We start from the raw sequence: 13,314 nt of genomic DNA on the forward strand, positions 1-13,314 counted from the left end.
AATATAGCTGTGATCAAATCAATTAATGTAATATTTAAACACATGATCAAAGAGATTAATAAGTATGATTTTTTATGTATTTTATTTAATAAACACTGTTTGAAAACCACGTTATCCTGAAAGGGGTTGCAAAGCATGATACTGATAATATGTACACCCTTAAAAGAGTCATAATTTTGTAGAAAACTGGTATTTACATTAATCGGGGCGGAAGAGACAGAAGTGCTTTAGATTTGTAACCTAAACTTCAGTCAACCCAGTTATAAGATGAGTACCAGCTTTTAGTTTAAAGTTAACCTGCAATGAATTGTCATTCTGTCCAGAAAGATTGTGTCACCACCATCTAAGGGAACTGAAGGCATCAGCCCTATCTGATTTTCAAGCACGGATTATTACTCAATATAAATGTAAACATGGTTGATGTTTGTAAGTTTTCACATAGTTTCACTGGGGTAATATTTATATTCTGCAACATAGGACTTGATAAATAAGGTATGTATAAACCTGGACATAGAGGTCAGTAAATGTGATGTAGTGGAAGCATCTATGATTTTTAACTGATAGTTGCATGACATTCGTATTTATATGTGAGAAATCCAAGCTTCGTAACAATGGTGTTATGTGACATTGAGTTAGATCATGTTCATTCGTAGATATTCTAAGATAATTTATGATAACCATATTGTTTATGCTTTACAACTTAAAATTTGATAAAAAAAAAGTGTATGTGTTTGATTGTATATTTAATATATAACATTATTTAAAGACTTGATCGTAATGCTAGACACAAGTTGACATACACTTGAATATAAAGCGTCTCGATTCCTATGTTTTCTTCTTATTCGTAGATATGTTAAAATTTAAATTTAAAAATTAGAGTATTCTGTTCTATAACAGTAATATTTTTAACCTTTCGTGTTAAGTTTCATAAAAGTGCTATTAATGATCTTGATTGTAGAGTTTGCTAAACGCAGTATTTATACACCAGCTTGGAGAAATTTGATACAAATGATGTTTATAATACAGATGTTTTTTTTTAAATAACCGGGGTGTCCAGGTAATAAATATATATTTGTTCAATAAAATTAATATTTAAGTATATCCAGAAATGTTGATGTTTTTGAACAAATATCCTTTAAACAAAATAATTAGCAAAATTCTATGTTATTAATACTTTTAAATTAATCCAGCTTACACCTTTTTACAACAATTTAAGCACCAAAATGTTACACATGAAACATATCAAAATATCAACGTTTAAGTTAGCCCGTGGTGATAACAGTGAAAAAAAGTATAAAATGTTTATGGATATTGCAAGTGCGATGCCTATTCGTATGTTTGTGCTGCCATCTGTCAAGCAGCTTGTAAAAAGCGAATCGCAAAGTCACTCGTGCTTTAGTTCAATAACACTAAGAAATCGTTCTTTATAAATACGTCATAAATAGTTCAAGCCTGTCAATAAAAACAAAATTACTTTCTGTATCTTTACTTACCCTTCCACACACAGAGATAAGCTAGCAAAATAAGTAAATATTTTAACTCCGATCTTTTTAATGCAGAGTAGTAAATAAAAGTAAAAATAATCAATTTAAAATCTTAAAATCTTACACTCGGTTCAGTTCTGAAATATACCGTTTATTATTTTAACTAAACTAAGTTTCAATGCTGTATATTTCGAACAAACAATGTCATGTGCATTTATATTAAGTGTGACACCATTCTCTCAGAACCCACGTAGTTTACAAATGTAAATCAACTGCAACTCAGTTCCTGGAACAAGAACAACTGGTTCATGAATGTTTATGTTCTGAAATTTTCATTACTAAAGATGGTTTATGAAAGCCTCTAATGTACGGTATAGTATTGAAAGGAACTAGCCAAACAAGTTAACTAGCTTTGCAATCACAGTCTATCGTAGCACCTATTACTGAAAGACTACTCTGAACAGTATGGTTCGAGCTTGCAGTCCCAGTTTATATGCTAACAATAATGAAATATCTATTTATATTCCTGGTGACTGTAAATGCTTGCACAAAAGCGATTTTTGTAACAAACTCTTCTCTTTAACAAAATTTAACAATTCAAGATATGAAATGATTAATAAATGTTAATATAGGTCCAAAACAACTAAAACCATAGGTACTTCAACGAATTTTACATAATGTGGTCCACACGCTGCCCTTGTAACTCGAAATAAGTTTGTAAACGGTATTTCCGTTCTCTTTGCACTTTGCAAAGCATATTCGTGTAATTGTCAATGGTCCGCACTGCCTGTCTCCTTAAATGTATCTAGCAACTTCCCTACAGCACTGTGATGTTGTTCTTTCTCTGTGGAATGCAAATATTAAATTATCCAGCCACCTCTCCCTGAGACCAACCTCTTCTGTAACACAACAAGATTAACTCCACTTCCTCAGGCTTTGGTAGGGTTAACTTGAAGATGACCTAGTCAGGTCGAAACGTTGTTCTCTGGTTTATTAGTAAAAGTGTTGATACACATGCCAGCCGTCCTGAGATACATTTTTATTTCAAGTGGATTTCTCGTAATCAAGCGCTCGGTGGTCAGTCACGTATCTGAAATTAAGAAAAGCTGCAAATCCCTTGTAAATTATCTGGTTCCTATATAGAGACGGCTTTAATATACAAAACTCAAAAGTTGAATTAAATCCCATCAAATAAACTTTTGTGCCTTTGACCTTTAGCTTATGCTTGGAAGTCGTACATTTAAGACATTAGCCAGATTATAGAAAGGTGGAAGCACCAATGGCATAGCAGTACTTCGAAGAAACCTGAATAACCCTATCAAAAGATAGCACGATGTCTTGACGTAGCAGTGTGACTTTAAACTAAACTAATACAATAACCATAAAATCAGCTTTTCCCATTCATTATACAATGAAATTCGATGAGATAGAGACAAATTTTATCCAAATATGGTCGAAAATAACCTTATCGGATTTTTTTAGTGGAATGGAGTGTGTTGAGCATCTGAAAATATAAAGATAATCAATAGTTAATAGTTAAAGATGTAAAATGATTATAATGATTCAAACGATCGGTACTTCTTGTATTACTTTTAGTAAGTGTTGTAGTTGCTATTGTTTACAGTACATGTTAAAGTTATATAATGACACATAGAATAGTATTTAGGTACTTAAATAGGTGCTCTGAACAGAGATTCTATACATGTAACATTTTACCTAACCATTGTAAACTTGTACTACATCTGATTATGGTCTCACCGTTAGGTAATTAAAACGTAAACCTGATGCTATGTCTCTAGTATCGAATGCTGCTGCTTTTTTGTATTTTTAATATAGCTATTGCTTTAAAAATTTATTACCATAAAAGATCACTAACTGGGTTAGGTATCCCATTGTTGTTGTTTTGAATGTGTAACAATAAGGTATAAATATCTAAATAAGTATGAATCATGTTCTACAGCTGTTCCTTACCATTTAACAAGCCATATGAAAATATACTTCACATTAAGTACTTATGTACGTGCGCACGTGCCTGTGTATACGTGCTTGTACTAAGATAAGGAAAAGAAGAAACAAATAATTTTTTCCAACTCGATAAACTTTTATTGCACAAATGTCAACGTCAATTGTTTAGGCCAAAGCATCCTTCAATTTACCGATTAGAAAGAAAAATCTATACATAAAATATATCGTTAATACCTCAATGAAGGAGATACGTTTTAAATAAAGCTGGCAAAAATAATTTTATGTTTCTCTAGTTAGTAACTTTGCCATCGATTCTTCCGCAATCATTCCCCATTCTTCTTTTCAGTTCGTACTAAACTTTGTGTAGTTTAATCGCTTTTCGTGTTTTTACACAGAATACTCAGAGAAAACTGGAAAAGGTTCTAAATTATGCATTACTCAAGCATACTGATGATTTAATATTCATGAATATCGGTCTCTTGGTTGTTATACAAGTTGCGAAGAGTCCACATAGAACTAAGTTTATAACGCTGTTAAATGGAATAATCAATTACATTGTTCTGGACTGTCATCATTCTCAACCAATGAGAAATGAAGAATAAATAAACTGGAGCACACAATTAAACGTAAAGCACATTTGAGTGATGTGTATAATTGGATACCGTGATAATGATAAGTTCTTATTTGCAAGGTAATTAGGTCTTATAGTAGGCGTGCTGATTTTCGTTGTTTATGTATGTTTCGAGACTGATATAACAGTTAACGTTTCATTATGTTACAAATTGGTAAGATTATTTTATGTTTTCAAACGACCGGCGCCCTTATTTATACACTAAGCTTTATTCAGAGCTCTATATATTCCATTTTGTTAGTTTATCCCAAAGGTTTGTCAATTCTGGTTTTCAATACATTACGACATAATCTATCACTGTTATACAGACGGGTCCGGCATTATGCCAAGCGTGTTAAGGCGTTCGACTCGTAATCCGAGGGTTGTGGGTTCGAATCCCGGGCGCACCAAACATGCTCGCCCTTTCAGCCGTGGGAGCGTTATAATGTGACAGTCAATCCCACTATTCGTTGATAAAAGAGTAACCCAAGAGTTGGCAGTGGGTAGTGATGACTATCTGCCTTCCCTCTAGTCTTGCACTGCTAAATTAGGGATGGCTAGCGCAGATAGCCTTCGAGTAGCTTTGCGCGAAATTCAAAACAAACAAGTTATACAGATATAATAATATATATCCTCTTGCAGTAAAAGAAATAATTTTGAAAAGTGATATCATGGTCACTAACTAACATGAAATTATTTAAAAATATTTGGTGAAGTTGTAACGAAGTTTCCTTAAACAATGTATATAAACGAATAGTTCTGGTTAAAGCGCATATACATCTTGTTAGATATTGCACTCATGAATTGAGAAAATTTTAAAAAAAAACGTTTCACAGCTCTATTAACCAAAAATAATACCAGTTGGCATACTTTAAATGTTTCCATGGTTTATTTAAAAGTAAATGATGAGAGTTTAAGCACAATATCGTTAGTTTCAAGAAATGTTTTGCATAAAATAAAGATTCAACATCTCAGAATTCTGAAGTTCCTTTCCTTATAAAGAATTTCGTCTGGTTTGATTTGTTTTGAATTTTGCTCAAAGCTACGCAAGAGCTATCTGCGTTAGCCGTCCCTAATTTAACAGTGTAAGACTAAAGGGAAGGCAGCTAGTCATCACCACCCACTGTCAACTCTTGAGCTACTCTTTTACCAACAAATAATGGGATTTACCGTGACATTATACCCCCTACACACGGTTGAAAGGGTGAGCATGTTTGGTGTGACGGGGATTCGAACCCGCAAACCTCAAATTACGAGCCAAGTGCTTTAACCACTTGGCCATGCATGGCGAATTTTGTCTGAAGAAAATACACGCTCGCACAGTACTTTAACTAGAAGCTTTCGTAGTTGCCTGCAGACGCACCTGTTTCAATTTTCTGTGATACAGTTTTAATCCTGTCGTGCAGAGTGTGACTTGTTTTGATGTGTATGTATTTTATATTATTCCCTGGACGTAACTTTTGCGACTGTTTGTACATACTTTTTCTTCGTGTGAAATATGTAAGATGTAATTGCATAGTTATTTCCTCAGGTCTTTCGCTTATTTTTCAACGTTTGTGCTAATTTGACGTAGGTATTACCTGAGTATGGTCTTTGCTGCTGAATGTATTGTTTAAATTATATCCTGGTTTTATGTATATATTTTATAATGTCCTGAATCTGTTTTGTGCAGTTTGTCCTGTTTTTATTTGTAGATTCTAGACTGCTTGATTACGGACGTTTTTTGTTTGTTTTTGTCAATTGCATATAGTTCAGCCTGATTTGTTGTTTATATTTTATACGTTTCTGATTATGGATCTATCCTTTATTTGTATACGTTTTATTGAGAATTGTTTGGAACCTATGATGGCAGTTTTCATGTCTGGTAACTATGCTACCGTCTATCTCTGTGACCTGTGACTACATAGGCTTAAAACCATAACTACCGTTACAACTTAATTGAAGAGTGGTGGTTTGCAATAGTTAATTGCGCCTAAAATAGGCCCTTTCTGGATGAGGTACTTTACAAGATTTTTCGTCACAAGGCTCTCCTATTCTGTGATTATAAAATCAGGCAAGGAAGGAAACAGACGCAGTGTTGAACTATATTAGTAAAACAAAGAAAGGCTTGACTCAAGCACGGAAATATTGAGGCTATTCCTCTATTGGCTATCAGTCCAAACCGGAGGCAGTAAAGAAAGCTAAACTGCTTGTAGAAAAGTGAAAAAACATGGTGCTTTACTTTAACTAAAGCAGAAACCTGTCTTGGGAATGTAAACAATATAATTCATATGGATTTGGACATACAAATGCAACACAAGAACCACGTATTGTATTGTACTTTTTTCTGCATGACTTGTTCATATATGTTTATTTTAAAATCAACTCGTTATACACGTAACTATTATACTGTCCTGTATTAACAATAAACGATGGATTTGAAGAAATAATCAAGCAACTACAACTTACACATACAACATCAAAACAAAATATATACGGTAGTAATGAACGTTAAGACCGGGGGAACTGTATAAAACATACATATGTCAAAAGAGCTCTATCAGTACACAATAGGAAGGCATATCAAAATCAGATAAATATAGTATATACAAATTAAATGAAAATGATCTATAAACAACAGAAACACCAGCTAAAACCATATAGAAAACTGAAAGAGGAACATATGCAGCTACGGTCTGAATTAACACATCTATTCTCTAGTTGCTTGAACGTAGTTTTTGTGACTGTTACTAATGCTTCGGTCTAATTTCACAACAGTATGCTATAGTGTCTGGATTATAGACGCAGTTTTTGAGTCTGTTATTCAATAACATGTGTTAATATGATCACATTTGGTGTGTATTATATATATATATACACACACACACATATTTGACATAGCCTTTGTTTTTTGTATTTAAACTTGATTTTAACAGTGTAGTTTATATGTATTCTAAAGACGGCTGGTATGAGCCATGAAACATTAATTAAAATAAAATACAGAACAGAGCGTGGTTTTGTGCGGCAGTGTTTGACCCAAATACTCTACATTCGTCTGGACGTAGTTTTAATAATAAACGGTTAGTTACGATTTCATGTACATCATAACTGCCTGATTGTGGACGTGGTGTTTGCTTAGATCCTATCAAATTTATGCAGGAATAGTTTGTGAATTATATACAGTTAGCCGTTTTAGGATAGACGTGTAATTTTTAGTTAGGGTTTTTCATTATGTAGTCTTTGCGAAAATGTCTGTATACTTGAGTAGCTGGCGAGTAAGTGCCCGAACAGAAACAAAGATAGCGTATCATGTGATATACATGTACGAGTTGTTATTCTGGTCTGTATACATTGTTATGTGCATTTCTTCGTGAAAATACACATACACACCTGTTTCATATAAACGGTTGTGCTTTTGGTATATTTTTGAAACAGATCAACGCTTTGTTTAAACAGTTTCTCTGTACTTGGTGTAGAGTCATGCCTTGTCACGCGCCATAAGTTATTGGGTATTAAATTGTTTGACTGCCCGGAAATGGTGTGGAGCAAACAAACATTGTAAAAACAGTATGGTATCCCCTCTGTGTTTAATCAGCTTAACACGTCAAGACAGGAAGAAGTCTTCCAACACCTTACGACAAGAATGGTATCCATAAAAACAGTGAATAGGATATTGACAAAATAAGGTTATTTTGCAAGAAGGACTATCTGCAAACCAGTATTAACCAGAATTAACTGCCATCGCCGTGTTAATTGAGTCAGACAGATTGCCAACTTACAGCTAGGACACTGGCTATAAATAATTGTTTCAGAAGATTCCTATTTCAGGCTTATTAAAGCTGATGATAAGATTCATGTTCGTCGTTTGCCTGCAAGAAGATCATCCCCTCACATGGAACACGCAGGAGGTGGTGCAGTATATACCTTGGTAGTTATCCGTGATGGTGTAAAAACTACTCTTCGTATCCACCACAGACACGAGAATGGTGCCTCCTACAGGCGGTATTTGTGCTATATGCTAGAGCAAGATTTGGTAATCACTTTTAATCCAGGATGACAATGTCACTATCTAAAGGGTACTTATTGTACAGGATTATCTCGACCAAAAGGACATTACAAGATTGCCACGTCCAGCAAAGTCTCCAGGTTGTAAGCTCATTGAAAGTTATTAAGTAGAACTGGGCCAGAAAATTGCTGACCGTCAACCCAAATCAGCTACTGTAGCTGAGCTGCAGCGCTTTTCTAGAGATAAGTATGAATGAAATCACAGTGGAGTGCATCAATAACCTCATTGACAGCATGCCACGTCATTTTACGAAGGTTATTAGAGTACTAGGAAGACCAACCAAATAATGAATATTTAATACAAACTAATATAAAATTACAGCTGTTATTTAAAATAATTTGGTGTTATATTTTATCATTGCATGTGATTTGGTAAAGTTTTGTTGGAATAGGTGAAATGCTGAATTACACATCTTTCTACGGATATTTCATAACATTGTTTACTGTTCTAATAAATCTTTCACGATTTCCATAAACGCTGTCTCATTATATAAAATACACATGTAGGTTTTTAATATAGCATGAATTATTCAGGTTCATAGCGCTAACTATATTTGTGTTCTATCTCAATAACAGAGATTTTATTCGTCACAAAATATGTAAACATTTTGACTAAGACTGTACAAAAGTAGTAGTTGCACTAGTTGTATTTTGTGAGCCTGTCTTGAGTTATGCGTGTTATACTTACTTGATCACAACATAGCTTACTTACCAATTCTCATGGTTTTATGCGTATTCTTTAAGTACGTTACATACTTTTTTTACTTTTGTTTGTTTACTTCATTCTAAATTTATGTACATGTGTTACCCGTTTCTTTGATTACAGCGTTTAATTTTACTACTTACAATTGTCCAAGATATATAACACATATCTGCTAAGTGCGTGATTATGAAAGTAGTACTTTATTCATTGTATTTGGTTTAGCCTCGCTTAGTATATGTTTTCTGAAATTGTTTGAACGTAGCGTGCATGTTCAGTTCTCTTTAGGTTAGATTTATGCCTTTTATCAATAGGTATTTGATAATGGCTACAGTTTGTGTAGTTGTTCTATATACTTCGGACCGGTTTAATCTACATATTAGTCACCTTTTTTAACGGACGCAAAATTTGAATGATAACAACAGACCATTTAGGATGATAAATAACATTCTTGTTGAAAATCAATTTAGGGTATGTTGACACCACAAAAACAAAAACAGTGGGAAACTATGCATTGCCTATGAATCAATAAAACACATCACAAGCAGTATTAAAAGTTGTAGGACTTACAATCTGTAATTTTGTTCACCAACGTTTAGGAACCCTGATGCAATACGACGCAAGCAACGGCAAACCTATAGGGACACATGCGTGAGAACCAAGTACTTTACAAATGCTAATGTTATTATAGTCAATTGGAGTTAGTTAATTTATCGAAAATATCAGTTAAAGGTTTAATAAGTGTTTGATATCAGGTAAATAACATAAGTAACGTTATTATTATTACTGGCGACATTAATTTGGCTAAATTTCTAACTCCTTTCTCTTATAAGAATGAGATGAATGAGGTAGAAACAGCCATCTTGATTGTTTCACAGTCATCTTTGTTTAAATGGATTGGGTCTATAAGACTTTCAGAAACCTTAGTTGAACCTTATCAACTATTCTACAACCATTTTTACAGTTAGTGTAAATATTTTGCATCTATTTAAGTTTTAGATAAATAGATATAGTTCGGGCAAATCTAATTAAAGTGCTTTCGCTACTTTATTTTCAGAGCAATAACCATTGGATATTTTTTTTCAAATGTTATCTTTGACACAATGTGAATTTATCTGGATCGTTGCTAAGTAAAGGACGTTTTCTTCCTTACATAAAATTAACGAGTTAAAAGTGTGTTCACGAACCATACATCTTTTATGTTCAATATAAATTATCTCATTCATCGAACAATTATTTCTTAGAGTTACAAAATTTAAAATAAACATAATGAAATCACCAGCCTTAGACGCTAGTATCGTGTTTATGGATATTGTTTTACATCACAAGTAACACTAAATTACTTTATTTCCATTGCTATATTTCTTGTACTTTCATAAAATAAACATTATGAGATTATCAACCCAGGGCTGAAAAGATTAGTGTTAGCATATTTGCAGATATTCTTCAAAATCCTAAGTAACATAAGTAATCATAAATTTTACAATGACTAATTTTGATAGATTCTAAATTATTTTCTTCTTTTATCTCTTTACTGGTTTCTTACTTCTCCAGATTGTCTTTGCTTTTTTATTGTTGTTGTTGTTGATCAATGTGATTATTTTTAGGTTTGATCCTCACAGCTTTGTTCTTTTGTATTATTTACAAGATTCAACATTATGAAGATTTCTAAGTATACATCTGATTTATTTTAAGATGTTAGAGTTGTTTACACTCTTCCCCAGAGGCACACTTTTTAGCATCATTCACTACGTAATTAAACGGCTGAAGGTGTTCGATGAAGTTAAATTATGTAACCACATTGGTCATAGGCTCTTATTTTTATAAGTCCAGTTTATCCTAAGTTCACGTCGACTATAATTAAATACAATTTGAATTTACTGCAAGTATATCTTAGGCTTAAATTCTATTCCCAACTTACAGTTTGTTGCTAGTGTTTGATTTTTTTAACAACTACTTCTTAGATCAAAATCTGGGTTCTATTTTTTTTCATCAACAAATTCTTAAAATGGATCGCATTTAACTGATGATAGCCAGCTATAAATACATCAAGCAGAATTTAAAAAAAAAATACTTAATGAGCCAAATAACTAACACAAAGTCTTTATACCTATTTGAAATTGCTCCCCATAGAATTAAAGATGTGAAACTAGTTCATCCTTTTTACAGAACACGCAAGCACACATGTCTAAGTTACTAAACACTATTTCATTTTAACTATTTTAATACTTAACCATAAGATGACTTATTTTATCTCCGGTTTGTAAGATCTAAGTTAGTGTTTCCTTAGCGCTTTTGTAAATGAGATGTAGATGAAAAGAGGATCATAATTAAAAACAAACATACTTTTTATAGAGTAGGACATCTATTCACTCTCTTCCCTTTCTATTTACTGGCTACCAAATCATACTTCGCGAAAATGGGGGCTCAGAAAAGTTATTTTTAAAATCATTACGTAGACTCAACCAAATTTTGGAATTGTGCGTTAAACTATGACAAGCAAATCAATACAGGAAATCCTACTTTAATTAAAAATCTTTCCACCAGTGACGCATTACAATGTTTCGATACTAATAGATCTAACTTCCTGTATATTTCAAATACTCATATTGTGTCAACTTGTTATCTGCCACCTAAGTGCATACTTGTTTAAAATAATATCTTCCCAGAGCTTTTGAGCGTAAGATAAAAGCAATAAACAAAACAAAAAAAAACAGTAATTTTGTTTCAAGTGGGTTCAATAATATTTCTTTTTAGGATATTAAAGCCATTACTTGATGTATTTTTATTTATTACTAATTTAGCATTATAATTTTATGAACTAATGATTTGAATTACAGGGAAAGGAGATTCTTTGGCTTGGCGGCTTCTAAGTTTGAGTTTAATTCCTGCGAACCCGGTATGGCCAGGTGGTTAAGGCACTCGACTCGTAATCTAAGGGTCGCGGGCTCGAATCCCCGTCACACTAAACATTCTCGCTCTTTTTGCCGGGGGCGTTATAATGTCACGGTTAATCTCACTATTCGTTGGTAAAAGAGTAGCCCAGGAGTCAGCGGTGGGTGGTGATGACTAACTGCTTTCCTTCTAGTCTTATACTGCAAAATTAGGAACAGCTAGCGCAGATAGCTCTCGTGTAGCTTTGCGTGAATTTCAAAACAAACAAATAAACCAAACCAAATTCCTGTGATGGGCACAGCGCTGTTATCTTATTGAACACCTTGCATTTAACAACAAAGAACGATGACATATGAAATATAAAAATAAAATCGTAAATTTGCTATATGAGAAAGAGAAATAAATTATCAATGCTTTGACCCAGTGACATTCACATTGAACACAAAAAGTTAATCGTGTATTTGGTTTAATTTTACAGCGTTTTCAACCATTTCTTTCTATTACCAATAATAATTTTAAGCAAAAACAATTTTCCATGCTTAAATATCATGAAAAATCGATTAGGTTCTGGTTAAACAGTAGTTACTCCGAATTACATTTTCACACTCTACATTTGTTGGTTGTTGTTTTTTTTAGGTTTCTCAAGATATCGTTAAAGGAGGCATTTGACGAACATTATCAGGACCACCAGAAAGACTAGATACCTGGAGTATCTACCTCAAGGTCAGAAAACATCTAAAAGAGAGATTCTTGGATTGCTACTAGTCTAGCCAAATGATTGGATTTATCCAGCACCCTTATAACACCCCAATGGCTCAAAATACGAAGAGCGATTATTTATTTACATATGAAAGTAACGAGAGGCAAATGCCGACCTGCTGATCCATAGTCCAACACACCAAACACTGGACCAATCTTGAACTAAATGTAGTTTCGTGAGCGGATAGGGAGGCTGGAGAAATTTACTTGGTGTGCACTGCCTTAAAGTGAAGACAATGAGGAAATAATTCACATAAAGAGAAAGCCCACAAAACAGTCCATTTTTGGGATCATGAAAGTTTTTGGCGACTCTGATGTAAATCTAAATTAATAAAAAAGCCTTTCTGTGTGTGTATGTGTGTGACTGCTACAGCTTCAAGAAGATATAATCTAGATACCTGAAACTCTTCATGCATACTAATGAAATCCTGAGGGTGTGCACCTGGGTATTATTTCTAGATTTGACAAAAATTGCAATGTGTTTGCCGTATACCTCTTGAGTCCTACAATTCTGCTTCCTGAAGGTGTATATAAAGTATCATTATTTTTTCTAATTCTCTTTTTCTAATTTCTGACATATACTGTTGAAAAAGAACAATATGGTCAAAATCCTCCCAAGCTGTTCAAGAATTGGAAAAAAATGGGAATATTTTACCAAAAATGGACAAACTTTTTAATAGCAGCCAAATATTTCTTTGCCAGTTAAAGGCAATGCAGAAGAAAACAAAGGCATCAAGACATCCCAGAACCCATGGAAGAGACCCTTAAAATACTAGAAAAAGTTTACATTATTAAAGTTCGGAAAATGACATTAAACATTTAAAGAATTTTGGCACATAAAGAGACAGTAGAGTTTA

Source organism: Tachypleus tridentatus, chromosome 9 (genome assembly GCF_004210375.1).
Source record: "Tachypleus tridentatus isolate NWPU-2018 chromosome 9, ASM421037v1, whole genome shotgun sequence".
NCBI classification, from domain to species: domain Eukaryota; kingdom Metazoa; phylum Arthropoda; class Merostomata; order Xiphosura; family Limulidae; genus Tachypleus; species Tachypleus tridentatus.